The 19,999-nt window shown below is 37.2% G+C and overlaps 1 long non-coding RNA gene across 1 annotated transcript in view; it reads right to left on the bottom strand.

The window, feature by feature from the left end:
* Positions 1–2,503: 2,503 nt before the first annotated feature.
* Positions 2,504–19,999, bottom strand: part of LOC143666092 (uncharacterized) — a 33,188-nt gene continuing 15,692 nt past the window's right edge. The window contains exon 4 of the long non-coding RNA XR_013167376.1: positions 2,504–2,633. This is a non-coding gene — a long non-coding RNA (uncharacterized LOC143666092). The remainder of the gene's footprint in view (positions 2,634–19,999) is intronic.

Genomic DNA, 19,999 nt, shown 5'->3' with positions numbered 1-19,999 from the left:
TGATTCAGGGCGGAAAGGTTTTCAACCATATTCAATGTAAAAGGGGCATTGGGGCCATACTGATGGACGGCCTGCCTCAACTCCTTTAAGACTTTGTAATCATATGACTCATACTGATTATTACCTTGGGGATTGATAATAACCGGGTACATTTCTGAAGCTGGTTCTGGCTTAAGCGGTTGGTAACCGCCCAGCACACCGAAAGGTCTAAAGGTTGAAAAAGGAATCCAATTCCAGAAATGCCTCCCTCTATTGTTTGATGACGTGGGACCCTGAGGGCCTGCGTACGCAGGCGGGGGGCACAGCTGTAACTGCCCCTCCCTAGACCAGCCTGTAGGGGGTTCCGGGTCTCGCAAAGGAGGGCCACTGTAATTACCTGATTCGGCCACCAGAGGGAGCCCGTGGTGAGGGTTTTTGGCGAGATCACCAAAACCATTCACCGGAAACCGCTGCGCCCCTGCAGCAGGCGCTGGCGGGGCGGAAGGCTGCGTGGGTGAGACAGGGGGCCTCCCCCAATCGATCAGCGGAGGCGCGTCTGCACCCTCGGTCTCATCACCATCTGACTCTGAGTTAGAGGTGTCTGAACTAGTGCTTGACTCTGGCGGCTTACAAGTGGGCGGCTCACTTTCACAGGAGCCGTCCGCTAAAAGGGTCTTTAAGGGAGCTAACAAAGGTGAACTTCCTGACTGCCCCATGCTTGCAGTCGGCACTGGACCTTAACCAATCGGGGAGCTCTCCCGACTCACTGGGGCTACCTGAACGCCCACAGCCCTTAACTCTCACGTAGCAGAAAGCACTTACCCTCTCACGTTGATCAGGCGCGGAGGTTCCGCCGTGAACCCGAGAAGCACGTCCTCACCAGCTCGGGGAGAGGCAGCAGAAGAAGGTTCCCCGTACGGGCCACCACTTGTCCGGGACTTCTCGCTCAGCGTCAAGCCCCCGGCCGGCGAAGGGGACAGAGGAGAGAGAGACAGACGCAGACAAACCGACTTGAATGGCAGACACGAATCCGTAACACGCGGCGGTTGTGAGCACAGACCTTTACTGGAGCTAAGCTTGCATTCTTTGTAACAGGTTCCGTGCGGGCTAAAATACCCCACGGGGGAGCAACCTCTATGCGGCCGTCAGGTACGGCTCCCTGCGGGTCGTCTCGCTTTCCCCGTCCGGGTAACGCCTTTATATACAAAATCCAAACCCAATGGGCTAACGCCACGTATACAAGGGTGATTGGTAGACAGGGTTGGCGGGCGCGTACGTCATACGCGGAGGCAGGATGCGGGCGCCATCTTGGCTCACTCGATGGGCGGGGGGAACTCTAGGGCAGGCTGCGGCGTGTCCACTAGGCCCGACCCGGGAGGCGGCTCTCCACAAGATTTATTCTAAGTTTTAAAAAATATTAGTGGTTAAATTTACACCAATCTCTGTGGACTAGTACCATTAGAATATCCATTTTATGGATAGAAATCTAAGCAATAAGGTATTAAATCTTTTTTGCCAGATCAAACAACTTAGAAATAGTAGAGCCAAGATTTCCACCCAGGTATTCTGGCTTCACTGAGCCATACATGAAGAACTGCTTTATGTCATGTAAATGAACTTGGACTTTGCCTTAAGAACTGTTGAAACCACTTCTTGAAAATGTGCAACAGCCTTGATTTAGGAGTTTGGCATTTATTTTAGTACTCATAAAGATAGAGGACAGTGTCTTGATCTAGAATATTTATGTGTGAAAATGGAGAGAAACAGATATATCACAAGGAGGCTGATGAAGTTGAAATGACAGATTTTGAAGATTGATTGGATATGGGGTGAGATGTAAACAGGTATAATATTCACAATATTCAAAACCAACACAGTACAAGTACTGATCAATCAGGTGGAATTGATCAATCTGAAGAGACAGTAGTAGCTCTATAGTATCAGTCTTCCCGGGCCCATTATCGGCCGTGGATAAAAGAGAGGGGCAGAAACCATTTAGTTTACATTTCTGTAGGAAGTGAATAGGTAGAAGGTAATTTTAGTCTTTGTGTCTGGCCCAAATTTTTGCACTGAATTACAAAAAGTGTGCTTATTTCCTTCACATAGCACTTCACCATAACTTTCTCATTAAAGAAATGGCAACAGTTGTTTTAACTTCCTTATAAACTTATTGTGAAGAGCAAATGCAATATATTTTCATTTTTTGTTGACAAGAAAAATAGATCATAATTAAATTTTAGTATTTGAAAAGTTTTGATTTTACACAGGAGAAGTATATTTAAAATATAATGTTAAACATTTTTAAACATTTTTTTGATTGAACTCTTTAATAAATGCACCAAGGAAATAAAAGATAAGAAAAATTTTTGGAATAATTGTGTCTATTAATTATAAAAATACAGATTAAATTAGGCATAACCTCAATGCCCAAATATAGTAAGAAGATTTAACAAACTGTAGTAAATTAATATGCTGCTATAAATCTGCATTCATGTTTTTAATTAAAATATATGTGTACCAAAAAAATATATATATGCATATAGACCAAAAAAAGAGGTGTATTTTGTTTTGTAGATATGGCTGTGTGCTGGCTGATTATATCACAGGAGGCCTGGATTCAGTCGCATTTTCAGTAGAAGATCCTAGGTTTATATCTGAAAGGAGACAATAGAAGAGCAATGGAAATAAAAAGAAAATTAATACTGCTTACTTACATGGATTTTTCACTCACGTAGTATTTCTAAGCATGAATATAAGAAAATCAGATATTATTGTTGGGACAATAAATATATACAACTCTTTTGAGGGAAATTTATTAATGATTGTATTAGTCAGGTGCTCTAGAGAAACAGAACCAACAGGAGAGATCTATAAATATGAGATTTATAAAGGTGTCTCATGCAACTGTGGGAACGAAAGAGTACAAAATTTGCAGGGCAGACTGTGAAAACTGGAAGCTCAGTTGAAGGATCTGGATGAACTCCACAGGAGAGGCTTGCTGGCTTAAGAAGTGAAAAAGTCTCTCTTTTTCCTTAAAAAACCCCATTGATTGGATTATTTCATTGGTGGGACGTGCGTCTTAATTGATTACAGATGTAACAGCCACAAATGTAATCAATTGATTGATGATTTAATATGCCAGCCTTACGGTTTATCAAACAGCCATGAAATTATCCTTGCAGCAATGGTCAGTCCAGTGCTTGCCTGACCAGACAACTGAGCATCATCACTTGGCCAAGTTGACACCAAAACCTACCTTCACAGTCCACCCCTTCCCAACTTGACAACAATACACATCACATTGAAACATGCTTAATTTCCAAATAGAGCACAATAACAGAGATATGTTTCACCTAATAAAACTCAACTGAACTGCTTACAACCAGAAATGCACTACATCTCTGCAGAATGAGGGGCAAGTCCTTAGGTAGCATTCACTCACACACTATGATTTAAATAGTATAACATGAACAATATAACTTATGCCATATGATCTGAGGAAAACAAGATATTTGCTTATGTACAAATGCAAACATACTCAGAGCATGGAGGGAATATTGATAAAATCACAGTTGTTATTTCTATAACTGGTCACATGGTCGTAATTCATATTTATCACTACCTTCTTCTACTATCCATCCCATACCTTACCCTCAGCAAGCACTTCATATGGCCATGGTTCTTTGTCACGTGACCCAAATCTTTATTCCTGATGTTTCTGGGCCATTGGTAGTCCTGCCTGGATTGGGCTGTTGCAGTATTCCATTGACTTTAGTGAGAGGGCATGGTAATACTAAGAGACACCCTAGAGGATGCCCTGCATCCCAGGAAAACACTTCTTTACCTCACTTACGTAATTGCAGTCCTATTTTCCTTTGATAGTCAGATTCAATCACCCCAGAAAGAACAGTAATCCCCCATCATGCCTGTTGATTCAGTGGCATGAGATGTCAAAAGTGGCCAGTTGGCAATTTGAAATTCCAGTTCAATGGAATCATTGTTGTATCTCCTTGTTGGAGCTTTCCTCCTTTTGGAACAAAGACCTGTAGACCAGCAGAGCTTAAGTTTTCAGGGACAGGAATCAAAAATATTCCTAGTGGCTCACTAGGGATGATAATGAGTGATGACACTCCCATTTCCACCCCTTGTTTTGTTCCCGGATGGCCTCCTGAAGATCATCGCCCCAGTCCTGCAAGCTATTGCTACTGAGTTGGCACTGTAATTGAGTTTTCAAAAGGCCATTCCACCGTTCTATCAACCCAGCTGTCTCTGGATGATAGGGAACATGACAAGATTAGAAAATTCCATGAGCATGTGCCCTTTCCCACACTTCATTTGCTGTGAAGTGGATTCCTTCAGCAGAAGCAACGTTGTAAGGAAGACCATGAGAGTGCATAAGGCATTCCATAAATCCATGGACGGTAGTTTTTGTATAAGCATTGTGTGAAGGAAAAGCAAACACATATTCAGAGTATTTGTCTGTTCCAGTTAGAACAAATTATTACCCCTTCAATGATGGAAGTAGTCCAATGTAATCAACCTACCACCAAGTGACAGGCTGATCACCTGGGGAAATAGTGCCATATCAGGGACTTAGAGTGTGTGGGTCTCTGCTGTTGGCAGATTGGACACTCTGTGTGCCCATAGCCAGGTCAAGCTTGGTGAGAACAAATACATGTTGTTGAGCCTATGCATAAGCTCTATGCCTACCATCATGTCCACTTTGTTCGTGAGTCCATTGGGCAATGGAAGGAGTGGCTGAGGAAAGAGGATGACTTGTATCCATATGGCAGATCATTTTTTCCTCTTCATTATTAAAACCTTCATCTGCTGAAGTCACCCTCTGGTGAGCATTCACATGGGACACAAATAACCTCATGTTTATTGGCCCGCTCAGAACATTTTATCCACATACGTTTTTCCACCAAATCTCTTTGTCACTAATTTTCCAATCATGCTCCTTGCAAGTCCGTGACTATCCAGCCAAACCGTTAACAACAGCCCATGAGTTAGCATACATATGCACCTCTGGTCAATTCCCTTTCCAAGCAAACTGAACCAACCAGGAAGACTGTTTGAAGTTTTGCCCACTGTGAGGATTTCCTCACCACTGTCCTTTAAGAACATCATGGGAAGCGGCTGCAGTACTGCAGCTGTCCACTTTTGGGTAGTCCATGCATATCATGCAGAACCCTCTATAAACTAGTCAACTGATTATAAGGAACTCCCCAAGAGGCCATAGCTATGGCCTGGGAAAGATAAGGTAATGTGGCAGGAGTGGAGGCCATGGGCATTTGAGCCATTTCTTCATGTAACTGACTTGTGCCTTCAGGACCTGCTTGAGACCTCTCTTATATACCATTTCCTTTTTATGATTGAGTACTGCTACGCACACCCAACTTTATGGCTTGGTGGGTCAGATAACACTCAGCTCATAAAAGGCAGCTCAAGTCTCATGGTAACTCGATGCTCCATTGTTAAGCATTCAGTCTCTACTAAGGCCCAGTAGCAGACTAAAAACTGTTTCTCAAAAGGAGAGTAGTTATCTGCAGTGGATGGTCAGGTTTTTTTCCAAAATCTTAAGGGTCTGTGTTGTAATTCTTTTGTAGGGGGCTGCTAAAGGCTCCAGACAGCACCCCTATTTGCCACTGACACTTCCTGCACCATTGGATGTCCTGGATCATATAGCCCAAGTGGCAGAGTAGCTTGCACAACAACCTGGAATGTTGCAGAGCCTCCTCCTGTTCCAGTCCCAACTCAAAACTAGCAGCTTTTAAGGTCATTCAGTAAATGTGCTGGAGTAGCACAACTAAATGGGGAACATGTTGTCTCCAAAATACAAACATGTCAACTATGTGTGTGCCTCTTTTTTGGTCATAAGAAAGGCCAGATGCGACAGCTTATCCTTCACCTTAGAAGGGATATCTTAACATGTCCCACACCACTGGACATCTAAAAATTTCACTTAAGTGGAAGGCCCCTGTAATTTTGTTGGATTTATATCCTAACCCCTGACATATAAATTCTTCACCAATAGGTCTAGCGTAGTTACTACTACTTGCTCACTAGTTCCAATCAACCAGATATCATCAGTATAATGGATGAGTGTGATGTCCTGTGAGAGGGAAAAATGATCAGGGCCCCTGGGGCAAGATTGTGACATTGGGCTGGAGGGCTGCTATATCCCTGAGCCAGGACAGTGAGGGTATACTTCTGACCTTGCCAGCTGAAAGCAAACTATTTCTGGTGGCCCTTACTGATAGCTAGGGAGAAAAAAGCATTTGCCAGATCAATAAGTGCTTGCCAGGTACCAGGTGATCTGTTAATTTGCTCAAATAATAATACCACATCTGTAACAGCAGCTGCAATTGAAGTTACCTAGTGGAACCCAGCCCTCCCCTCAATCAAGGGGAGTCTGTAACTGTCTCAAGTCTGGGAGTTAATTAAGGGGTTGTGACTCTCTGTTACTGTAATGTAAGCTAGAATTCTGTTCACTTGACCTAGAATATTTCTGCTTATACAGCTCAAACAAGAATTTATTAAACTACCCATCTATTTTAGTTCTAGGCACCTCATCGCTTCTACTAGCCAATGCCAAAAGTCTCTACAAGTCAGATTATTTTGACTGCTGCTTTGAGTTTGCTGTCCATTATGGTGACCACACCCACCTTGTCTGTGTCATTAATTGTCACTACATGCTTCTGCCAACTTGGGATCTGACCATCTCCATTCTGTTTAAGGATTCCAGATCAATGACAGCAGTTCCCGAAGTAATATCTGTCTTACAGAGAAGGGTGACTACAAAGCTCTTTGGGTACGATGGACCTAGTCTCATGAATTTGTTTCTCAAGATTCTGGTGAAAGATGTACCTTCTGGACATTCCTGGGGTGTATGAGCTGATTTTCCATGATAAATCTACTTTATATTCCAATCTCTCTAAGCCTCTCAGTCCCCTTACCTACATTATACAGGACAGTTCTTGTATTTCGACCTCAGGAAACATTGACCACCTTCTGATTCATGTTTCATCCAACCACACAAAGTGTTCAACTCCTCAAGCTACAACATTGAATGCAGAACCTATGCTTAGTGGATCTATCTCAGCAAGTTCAGCTTGGTCCTACTTTATATTCCTTCCACCATTATCACACACCCTTAATATCCATTCCCACATATATTCCCCTGATTTCTGCCCATAGAGAATGGAAATCTCACACAGTTCTTTTGGAGAATAACATTCCTCCTCATGGGTCACATTTCACATCTTCTTTTCAGGGCCGGTTGGGACTTTAGTCTAGTTATAGGTCTTGAAGAAAAGAGGGGTGGTTTATGAAAAGAAATGGAAGTATCTTTCAAGCCAATTACCTGAGGGCATTCTGTCACAGTTTCATCTGGTGAAACACGGTCAGTCTCTCCAGACAGAGGAGCGAGGGCTGTTTCCCAGGGGAAGTGGTTGCAGCTTTAGCAGGCACTGAAAGGTTAATCTTGTAATATGGAGTTTGGATGACAGACTCTTCTGGGCAGACAGGAGTCCAGGAAGCTGTGTCCTCAAGTCAGGATGGAGGTTTGGAAGCTCTTTCCTCTGGGTAGTCTATTTATAGGTCTACTAACAAAGGCTCAGCAGATTTCCAGGGAATCCATTTCCGCATTGCCATTTATCCAAGCCATATATCCCCATCTCACACTTCAGTATCCCATTTTTTCCCTCATTTTAACAGCAAACACCTTGCAAGGTTGAGATTTTAGTTCATATTGTAAATCTGCTACTCACACAATGAGGCCCTGTGTCTTGTTTTCCAAGATCTCAAATCTGCGACCAGGGGAAATACGATTTTCTTTCAGGGCAAACATGGAAACTTTTACATAGTTCATATGGTACTAAAGTTTCAAATTTGAAGACTTCAGCACATCCTTTTCTCTCATCACTGTATTCACTGCATCTACCAATAACCAGTTAACATCATTATAACTTTTAATTCTATAAAACTCTATAAATGTGTCAAAAACACACTCACCCAGAAACTTGCCTCATATAAGCATACAATTAGCAGAATCTAATGGTGATAATATCTCTTGCCAATTCACTTCATGGGCTGTCAGTGCCATCTTGATAATTACAAACAGAGACATTAGTGTCTCTGAGTGTGATCAGAGTAGAAAACCAATTGTAAAAACCCATTTAAAATTCTGTTTCTCAAGAATCACCCCACTCCCAGTACTAAGCAGTATTAGTCAGGGATCTCTAGAGAAACAGAACCAACAGGAAATATCTGTAAATATGGGATTTATAAAGATGTCTCATGCAACTGTGGAAATGGAAGGGCCCAGAATCTGCAGGGCAGGCTGTGAAGCTGGCAGTTCTAATGAAGTGTCTTGATGAACTCCACAAGAGAGGCTTACTGGCTGAAGAAGCAGTGGCAAAGACTCTCTTCTTTCTTAAAAGACTTCAATTGATTGTATTATCCCATTGGTGGGTGATGCACCTTAGTTAATTGCAGATGTAATCAGCCACAGATGCCATCAAATGACTGGTGATGTAATATACCAGCCTTTCAGATTATCCACTAGCCATGAAATATCCTTGCAGCAACAACCAAGCTTGTCTTGCCTGACTAGACAACCAGGCATCATCATTTGGTCAGTTTTGTTTTTGATGGTGACAACACAAAATAAAGCACAAGACAATGGTTAAAAAAAGAATGTTAGACCCAATTGCTAACAGCAGAAATGTTCGCAACATATCATTAAATTACAAAAGGAAGTTTTTAGTTTGATATATTCTGAAAAAAAAATTTTGGTGTAGCTGAGAAATGAATTCTATTCTTGGGACTCCATGGCTCTTCTGTTTCCCACTACATGTGCTGCCTTCCAGCTATATTAGCAAAAATTAGCATAAATATTACCCTTGTGCCTTACATTCTCTTGATACAAAGAAACTCTGATTAATTTCAGACTGGGGGATGGTGCCTGACAATATAGATCAAGCTTAATTTGGCTTGGGCCTCTGCTCAATCCCTCGGAGAATAAAGTCAAGTCACAGAAGTATTTGTTTAACATGGCAAATGCAGTTATAAGCACTTATATGGGTATGCTCATAACACAGTTTAATTACAGGAACACAATATCACTAAATATTTTATCTATAATGGAGTACTGTAACAATAATGAAATAACCACCTCGGTGGAAAATATTCAGAAGCAAAAGAGGAAAGGAAGGAAAAGAACAAAGAAGAAAAAGGAGAGAAGGAGGAAGGAGACAAGGATGAACAGAAGGAAGGAAGGAAAAGAGGAAGGAGGGAGGAAGGAGGAAAGTAGGAAAAAAGGGAGAGAAGTCATACTATCTATGTATTTTAATGTGGTTAATTTCTTTTCAATGCCATTAAAATGAAAGCTCCTTTAAAATAGAGTTTTATCTTGTTTAATGATGAAATTCCAGTAGTTAGAATAAGACCTGGCTAATAGCAGATATCAAATGAATACATTAATAAATATACAGAAAAATGTTGTTGGGCATGAAGGGGTATTATGTTGCAGTAAATAGAATGGCTTCACCTCTCAAAATGATATTTTTAGAAGTTTAAAATAACAGTGGATCACACTTCTTTCTTTAAATCACCAATTGCTCCACTCTGAAGACATTAGATAAGGGAATCACAATACACTCCTCTCCATAAAGAATGTGGTTGCTACATTGCTGCCCACTGAAGCTTGGCTACTGCAGATTGTGCAGCTTTTGCTTAGATGCTACCATAATGGGCACCATTTGGATCTTCCCACAGACAAAAAGAAACATAGTTACTGCTCTGTAGTGATGGAACAGCTGCCTAGAAGACAAATTGTTGCTAGTTACTGTAGCTTTTCCAACTTGAATAGGAACTCTAAATACAAAAGGAGAGCCTGAAAAAGTAAGACAACAAATTACTTGCAAGAAATTCCAATCCTGGAAATATAATCCCAAATAAAAACATGGAAAGAACAAAGAAGACAAGGACACAATTTAGAAACAGATGTATGTTTACTATTTTTGTTTTCCATAGCAGAATCGGGCAGACAAAAAGAGAAATTTAACTCAAAAATCTTATCTCTTTTGTCATGGCACAAAAGAGGGAAAAATAGACCCTGCAATGAAAATTAAGTGCTATGCTACTACCAGCTGTCTTCAGTGGCTTGCCCAGTTTTTGAGTGATTAAAAGAGAAGTTATAAACTACAACACTTCACCTGCTTATTCATACGGGACTTTGATGTTGGAACCTTTTTTGGCATAAATGAAATTCACCAATTTACCTCATTAAGCTCCTCAGGGAACTTATGCAACCAAAAATTATTATTCTGTTTTTACAACTATGATTGTTTTGGTGAAATTAAGTCATGAAAATTATTATGTATATAATAATTGTGTTATGTATAGAACACAATAAAATTTCTATATAAAAACCACTCAAGCTCATGTAGCTTGTAGTGCAGACACCAGTAAATAAAGTGTCAATTTAATGTATTCGTTAATATGAATATAATAACTAAGATATAAGTACATGAACTATTCCATTGATCAGAATAATTGCCTGATGGAAAATATACCATAAGGCTTATGCAACATTAATTTAAATAAGCGTTATTATTAAATAAACGAAATACCTTTTTAAACATCTTTATTGAAGTATGATTGACATATCGTAAAAGTCCCTCATTTTATGTGTATAATTCAAAGATTTTTAGAAAATTTAGTGTTTTACAGGTACCACAATCTAATTATAGAACATTTCCATCAACCCTAACAGATCCTTGTACCATTTTCAGTCACTCATCTGAGACTTCTTTAGAAAATTTTCAATTGCAAACAATGTAGGTTTATAGAATTATCATGTAAAAAATGATACATTCTCATAAACACTTTGCATTAATGTGTTATCTTTGTTAAAACTGATGAAAGAATATTACGATTGCGGTATTACCAATAGTCCACAGTTTACGTTAGGGTGCATTTGTTTTTCCAATATATCACCCTATTATTAACACCTTACATTGGAATATGTTTGTTATGGTGAGATCCAGGGTATCTGAAGATGTGAACAGCCTGCTGCAAAAAATGACTGCCTAAAGAGCTTCCGGGTTTGAGGTTCTGGGAGAATGATTCAGCACATGTTATATAACAATGACTCAGCACATGTATTTGGCATGTTGCCACCTTGGTGTAACTTGGTTTAAATACCCATTACTGCATAGATTGTGGCACAGAGGTGAATAAACTATGACCACTCTACCGGCAGCTCTTCAAGCTTTCTTTCAACTCACTACCAAGCTGGAAGGACTGATTTTCAAGCTGGGACTTGACAGTTATATTTCATTAAATTGCACAATTATAATGTTTCTATTAATTATAGTCCACAGTTCACAATAATGTTCACTGTGTAGTATAGAAACACAATTTTACATTTTATATTTTTAATTTTTATTCTAGTAACATATATGCAAGCTAAAATTTTCCTTTTTAACCACAGAACCTATATAACTAAGTGCTGTTAATTACCTTCACAATGCAGTGCTGCCATCACCACACTCCATTTCCAAAACCTTACAATCAACCTAAATAGATATTCTATACAAACTGAGCATTAACTCTCCATTCCCTACATCCAACCTAGTCCCTAGTAGCCTAAATTGTAGATTTTGACTCTGTGATTTTGCTCATTCTAATAATTTTATATCAGTGAGATCATACAATATCTGTACTTCTGTGTCTGGCATATCTTAACATAATGTCTTTAGAGTCCATGTTTTGACATGAACTAGAACTTTATTCCTTCTGAATGCTGATTAATTTTCCATTGTATGTATATACCATGATTTTTTTATCTATTAATTGGTTGATGGATTGATTCTTGGGTTGTTTCCATCTTTTGGCAACTTTGAATATTGTCACTATGAACATCAGTGTGTAAACATCTATTTGCATTCCACCTTTCATTTATTTGGGATATATACCTAGTAGAGGGATTTCCAGGGCAAATGGTAATTCTATACTTTGGTTTTTGAAGAAGAGCCAAACTGCTTTCCACAGCATCTCCATTTTACATTCCCACCAGCAATTAATGAGTGTTCCTATTTCCCCACATCCTGTCCCACACTTGTAATTTTCTTTTTTTGTTTTAATAGTAGTCATGCAAGTGGGTGTGAAATAGTATCTGATTGTGGTTTTGATTTGCATTTCCCTAATAGCTAATGATGTTGAGGATATTTTCATATGCTTTACATCTATTTGTATATCTTCTTTAGAGAAATTTAAGATCAGGTTTTTTGCCTATTTTTAAATTTGGTTGCTTGTCTTTTTATTGTTGAGTTGAAGGGTTTCTTATCTATATGTACATACATATACTGTTATGGTGGTGATCACATTTCATTTTTTTTCCATGTGAGTATCACATTATTGCAGCACCATTTGTTGAATTTCTCTTATTGATTGTTTGTTTGTTTTTGGGAGCCACCTGGAGCAGGAATTGAATCCAGGTATCTCACATGGCAGGTGATAATTCTACCACTGAATTACCCTTATACCCCCTAGACTTCTTAATGTATTCTGAATTTTAAATCCTTATCAGGTATGTGGTTTCTGAATATTTCCTTCCATTGGGTAAATTGTTTTGTTCACTTTCATGATAAAATCCCCTCATGCAAAAAAAGATTTAATTTTGAGAAGGTTCCATTTATCTATTTTTTTTTTCCTTTGTAGCTCATGGTTTGAGTGTAAATTCTAAGAAACCACTACACAGATCCTGTAGATGATTCTATTTTTTTTTTCTATGAGTATTGTAGTTTCAGTTCTTATATTAAAGTCTTTGATCCATTTCAAGTTAATTTTTGCACATTGCATTCTTATGCATGTGGATATCTAATTCTCCCAGCACCATATGTTGGAGAGACTATTCTCACCCAATTTAGTGGACCTGGCAATCTTATCAAAATTCAATTGGCCATAGATGCAATGGTCTATTTCTAAACACTCGGTTCAATTCCATTGGTCTATTTCTAAACATTCAGTTTGATTCCATTGGTCTATATGCATATCCTTGTGCCAGTACCAGACAGTTTTTTGTTTGTTCTGCACAGGCAGGCAATACCAGGCTGTTTTGAAAACTGTAACTTTATAACAAGCTTTAAAGCCAGGAGGTGTCAGCCCTAAATGTAATTCTTCCCCTGCAAGAGGGTTTGGGCTATTCCGGACCCTTTACATTTCTAAACAATTTTTTTCCATTTCAACAAAGTAGGCTGCAGAAATTTTGATTGGGAGTGCATTGAATCTGTAAATCATTTTGATTAGAATTGAAATTTTAATGATATTTAGTCTTCCAGTACATGAAAAGAGAATGTCCTTCATTTTATTTTTTTTTATTTCTTATGGTTAAGTTTTTTAGTTTTCTATGTATAAGCATTTTACATTCTTGGTAAAATTTATTCCTAGATTTTTTATTCTTTTAATTGCTATTATAAATGGCATTTTAACTTTATTTCCTCCTCAGGTTGCTTATTACCAGTGTATAGAAAAACTACTGAAATGCGCATGTTGATTTTGTATCCTGCTGTATTGTTCAATGTCTTTATTAGCTCTAGGAGTTTTGCAGTAGATTTTTCAGGACTTTATATAGGACTGTGTCATCTGTGGGTTGTGAAAGTTCAACTTCTTCCTTTCCAATTTGCATGTCTTTTATTTCTTTTTCTTGCCTAACTGTTCTGGTTAAAACACCCAATACAATATTGGATAACAGAGGTGAGAGCAGGCATCCTTGCCTTGTTCCAGCTCTTAGAGGAAAGCTTTCAGTCTTTCTTCACTGAGTATGAAATGAACTGTGGGTTTTCATATATAACCTTTCCCATGTTGAGGAATATCCTTCTATTCATATTTTTCTAAGTGTTTTTATAAAGAAAAGGTGCTAGATTGTGTCAAATGCTTTTTCTGAAACAATTGAGATGATCATGTATTTTCCCTCTCATTTTGTTAATGTGCTGTATAACATTAATTGATTTTCTTATATTGAACCACACTTACATTCCTGGGATAAAACCCACTTAATCATAGTGCATAATTCTTTTAATGTACTATTGGGCTAGATTTCTAAAATTTTATTGAGGCTTTTTGCATGTATATTCATAAAGAAATTGGTCTGCAATTTTCTTTTCTTGAACTACCTTTATCTGGCTTTGGTATTAGGGTGATATTGGCTTCATAGAATGATTTAGATAGCAGTCACTCCAGTTCAATTTTTTGGAAGAGTTTGAGCCGGATTGGTATTAATTTTTGTTGGAATGTTTGATAGAATTCACTGCTAACCCAACTGGTCATGGACTTTTATTGTTGGTAAAGTTTTGATGAATGATCAATCTCTTTAGTTGTAATTGCTCTGTTAAGATTTTCTGTTTCCTCTAGAGTCTGTGCAGGCTGTTCGTTTGTTTACAGGAATTTGTCCATTTCATCCAAGTTGTCTAATTTGTTGGCAGACAATTGTTTTTGTAGTATTTGCTTATGATTCTTTTTATTCCTTTGGACTCTATAGTAATGTCCTGCTTCTCATTTCTGATGTTATTAATTTGCATCTTCTCTATTTTATTCTTTCTCATTCTAGCTGGGGTTTGCCCATTTTATTAACCATTTTAAAGAACCAAATTTTGGTTTTGGTAATACTCTCCATTTTTTTGTTTTTGTTTGCATCCTTTATTTCCTTTATTTGTGCTCTAATTATTGTTATTTATTTCCATCTGCTTGTTTTGGGTTTCTTTTCCTCTTCTTTTTCTAATTCCTCCAGGTTTGTAATGTCTTTAATTTTAGCTTTTATTTCTTTTCATGTACACATTTAAGGCTATACATCTCCCTCTCATAAATTCCATATTCTTACTTCAATATGATTTATATTTAATAAGAAAAGTTTCAGGTTTACAGAAAAATCGTGTAAAAATTACAGCATTCCTATGACCCACCCACCTATTATTAAAACTTTGCATTACTGAGAATTGGTAAAATAATATTGCAATTATACTGTTAAATATAGACCATAGTTCACATTAGGTTGTATTTTTTTCCCAACATAACACCCTATTATTGACACCTTGCATTAGTGTTGTACATTTTTTATAATTCATGAAAGCACATTTTAATAATTGAACTATTAACTCTAGTCTGTCATTGACAGTAGTGTTCACTGTATTGCAGAGTCCTGTGTTTTATCATTTGAATTTTGTTCTAGTAATATACATACAACCATAATTTCCCTTTTAAACATATTAGCTTATATGATTCAGTGCCCTTAATTACACTCATAATCTTGTGTTATTATCACCACCCTCTACTCCAGTACCTCACAATCTACCCAAATAAAAATTCTGTACAAATTGAGCATTAATTCTCCATTCCCTATTTGAAACCCGGTCCCTGGTAACCTGTATTCTAGATTCATCCCATAAATTTCAGCATGTTTTGATTTCATTTTTGTCTCAAAATAATTTACTCATTTCTCTTGTAATTTCTTCTTTGACCTGTTGATTGTTTAAGAGTGTGAACCTGACATGCCAAAAAAAAAGTGTAACTTAATTTCTATATGTTTGCAGATTTTCAGTTTTCTGCTTATTATTAATATCCAGCTTTATTCCATTATGATCAGAGAAGATGTTTTGTACAATTTCAATCTTCTTCAATGTGTTGAGACTGAATTTGTGACCCAAAATGAGGTAGGTCTGTCCTGGAGAATGAGCCACGTGTACTTGAGAAGAATTTATCTCCTGCTGTTTGGGAATGCAATGTTTTCCCTTTTCATTTTCAATTATTTCAATAGATTTAAATGATTCATTTGTGTCTATGGATATACAGTGAGTCTCTTGTAAACAACATACCGCTGGACCATGTTTTTGTATTCCTTTTTCACTCAGTGTCTTTTGCTCGGTGAATTTAATCCAATAACATTCAGTGTTACTACTGTAAAAGCAGTAATTACTTCAGGCATTTTGTCTTTTGATTTTTGTATGTCGTATCCTTTTTTTGTCTCTTCCTTTATTGCAACACATTTTCTACATCTTTGTGATGTGTTTTACCATTCCCTTATTCATTTTGTGTCTTCATATTTTTTGAATACTTTCTTTCTGGTTACCCTTGGGTTTCTATTATACAATCAACATCTATAACTTACTGTTCTGAAAATATACCAACTTAGCTCCAATAACATGCACATTCTCTGCTCCCATGACTCTGTTGTCCCTATTTATATTGTTTTTGCCCCACATTGCCTTTATACATTTTGCATGCCCTTTATGAAAAAAATATGCATTTTATTTGTTAGATTGTATTATGACAAATAGGAATTTAAGAGTAGAGTTGTACATTGAGCTGCAGTAATATCGGACTTTGCATGTAAAATTTTACTTCCTGTACTAAAGATCGTCATTTCTTTACACTAGTGCAAGCCACTCTCTCCTGTCTTTTCCTTTTAACCTGCAGTACTCACCTAAGTAATTCTTTAGGGAAGATTTTTATTTTTTCATTTTTTTTCAAACTCTCTTGGTTTCTTCTTATCCATGAATATTTTTACCTCTTCTTCATTTTTGAAGACTAGATTATTTTTCCAGGTAAAGAATTTCTGACTGGCAGTTTTTTTCTTTTGGTACCTTAAATATATCATTCCACTGCCTTCTCAAACCCATGATTTCTGATTAAAAATTGACACAAGTCTTTAGCTCCATGTGCACTTCATTTCCTTGAATTGCTTTAAGAGATTTATTTGAACTGTCTCAATTGTTCCAAATTCTGTGTCTCCTCTGAAGTCCTAATTTGTTTCTTTGACTGAGCTATAATGTCCTGTTTGTTAGTATGGCTTGTACTTTTCTGCTGATGTCTAGGCATCTGATTATACTGATGAGTTAATTCTGAAGGTCAGTTTCTCCCTCTTGTGTAGAGTTTTATTCTTGATTGGCTTTGTGTTAAGGTTCTTCTTTGATATATTCTCTGAGTTATTCTGGACCATTAGAGTAGCCCATGTTTAATTGTTCAGATTTGCTCAGCCCTTCTTTATCTGTTTCTTGTCCTGGATTTGTGGTAAAATTTTTACTATTTCAAGGGGAAAGTTTTCTTTCCTCTGCTCTTTCTCTGAAAATTTTGATCTGGTCTGTTTGTTTTTGCATAACATTTTCTCCCCACCTAGAAGGATCTATTTAAATTCCTTCTTAGTGTCCCTTTTTCTTTATACTTGTCAATTCTGGGACCTGCCTTGTTTTACAGTAGCTCACTTTCTTGCCCCTTATTTTCTTTTTGACAGTCTTTCTGTTTCTGGTTTCTTCCCTGTAAGGCTATTCTGACCTAGATACTCAGATGGAGTCAATGCAGAAAGATCTGTTTTGCATTTAGGTGGTCCAACCAACAGAGACTGGATTAAATAAGGGCACCACTTGCCAACAATTCTGCCATGGTCTCTCCCTCTCTTTACTCTTTACCTAGAGGTCATTTTTTATGTGTCACTTTTCAGTGGCTTGCATTCCATCCTTTGCTCTATGGGCTGGATTCCTATGCTTAGATATGTGTGGGATTCTACTCAGCTGCTGTGAGTGGACTATAATCTACATCTGCAGCAGGAGGGACCCCATCCATGCTGCCTCTGTGTGACTTCCAAGCTGTGTGGGACTGAGTGTGGAGGTGAACTCTGGACTGGCAGCTCCAGGAAGAAAATGTCTTCCTTTCTCGGAAATTATTCCTCCTTTTCTTAGATTTAGTGTTTGTGGGGTCCTTCAGTCCCTGTCATGTTTCAGGGTTCTAAGCAAATAGGATTTTTCTTTTTATTAGTATTCTGAGTGAAGATATTTCCAGGAGATCTAAACACCTCTTTTATAAATATTTTCTCAATATGTATGTGAAGAGTGTTTGCTCATTTACTCATCCAGAATACCCTCCTTATCATGTTGTCTCTTCCAACAAACTAAAGACAAAAATCTAATCACAAAGACTGATGTGCTCTGCTTCAACTTAGCTAATACTAACTACAGCAATTAAATCTGTATGTCCTTCTCAGTGTGACAATGCTGTGTTTAACTAGAGCTAGATATACCTAGATTTATTGCTTATTATATACTTTTCACAAGACTTTTGAATCAGGTTTTCTCTCAGCCATTGTGTTTTTTTTGTTTTGTTTTGCGTTTTTTCCCCCAAAGTCTCTGGTTCACCTTTTCTCCTTGTCTTTTTGTAGACTTATCAAAGGTTCTTACTTGCATCCATACGTTTCCTTTATTTTTGAAAATCTGAGCTTCATTTTTTGTTCTTTAGGCATTATTCTTTCAATTTTCTATGTTTATTTAGTTTTATAACCAATATCTTTAATCAGTATATTCACCTTGTGAAAAGTATGTAATACCAAATTGAAATCTGATATTTGATAAATTTGCAGGAAAATAGGATTGCAGTCTTGAAAGCATGAAAGATTAAAGTCAGGACTGAAACAATAAATAAGACAAAATGGACAAAAATGTAAAAGCTACATTTCAAAATGAGGATGTAACATTTGTGAATATTTGGACAAAAAATAATACAGAATCCCTGAACATAAAACAGAAGCTATAGTAAAATAAAAAAGGAAATGTAAGCTGGACTTAATTTACTTATTAAAGGAACATATTTTCTAATTGAAACACAGCAAAATCCAACTCTATGCTATATATGAGACAGTTATTTTAAATGTGGTTTAAATGGCTAAAAATTAAGTTAAAGATAAAACCTTTGCAGGAAAATGGACACGACAGTTCACTCTTTTGGTGAAGCTGTGGAGAAACTGGCTAAAATTTTGATGGTGTAACACAAAATAAGAGTGCCTACCTACAGAAGGGGAATTGGTAGTATCCTACAAAATACATATGCATTTGGCTTTCAACCCAACAATTTTACTTCTAGGAATTTATCCTGAATATACACCTCTAACAATGTGAAAACAAGTATGCATAAGTTTTTTTCATTTCAACATTGACTATACGTCCATACATAAGAACTTGTAGAATAAACATACATCTGCATTAGAATACTAAGCAACTGTTAGAACAGAATGAGGGAAATATTTGTGAAATGAAACAGAATGATTTATAGGAGATATTTAATGCTAAAGAGCAAAATGCAAAATGAGATATAATATAAGCTGCTTTGTATAAGAAATGAGAAAAAGAAAATAGAATACATGTTTTGCTTGTCTTTATGAAAACAGGCAAATAAAGCATTAGCAAGACCACAACTGTCAACTACTTACAAAAAGTGGAATTGGAAAATTTGGATAAGATAGAGTGACACTTCTCTGATTATATATTTTTATATAATATTAAATTTTGAAAGCACGTGAGTGCTAATTTATATTTTTTAAATTAAGGATGGGAAGTGAAAAAGAAATAAAAATGAAAGAAAAATGGAAACAAATGATCCCAAACTGATTTTAAATGAATGACAAACATGGACAAAAAATAATTAGTTCAAACATCTAATGAATGCAGTAATTATATTGTTGTTGTTGTTTGGGAAATGAGCAAATACTTTGATTAATTTAGAGCTAGGGTCCTCAAAAAATATTTCAAATGTTGAATGGTAGAAACAGAGAAAATGTGGAAGTTGGATTAACATTGGATGATCTTGATATAGACCATTGATTTCTAAAATACATGTGCACACTAATATAAAATTACATGAGTACATGCATGCTTTGGGGTATGTGTCTGTAAATGCATCTACCTGTGTAGATGTTATCAAGGTTCCTAGGTTTACCCACTGAATGTATCTAAAAGAAAAAGCAAAACAGTAGCAATGAACACTCAGCACACAGATCTTGGTTTATCTTGAAAACACTAAAAAAAGCCAGATTCCTTGGAGAAATAGCTAATTCCAGGGCTGGTTCACAGATAGTACTGTCAGATATTAAAGAAGCACTAAAAAAAAATAATGACTACATATCACAAGGACACAGGTGTCAGCTTCAATGGGCCTCCACCGGACAAAATTGGGGAAATTTTACTAACAAAAT

This window comes from Tamandua tetradactyla, chromosome 22 (assembly GCF_023851605.1).
Source record: "Tamandua tetradactyla isolate mTamTet1 chromosome 22, mTamTet1.pri, whole genome shotgun sequence".
Lineage (NCBI taxonomy): Eukaryota > Metazoa > Chordata > Mammalia > Pilosa > Myrmecophagidae > Tamandua > Tamandua tetradactyla.
The sequence above is the reverse complement of the archived record's forward strand: the minus strand, read 5'-3'. Positions and strand labels throughout refer to the sequence as shown.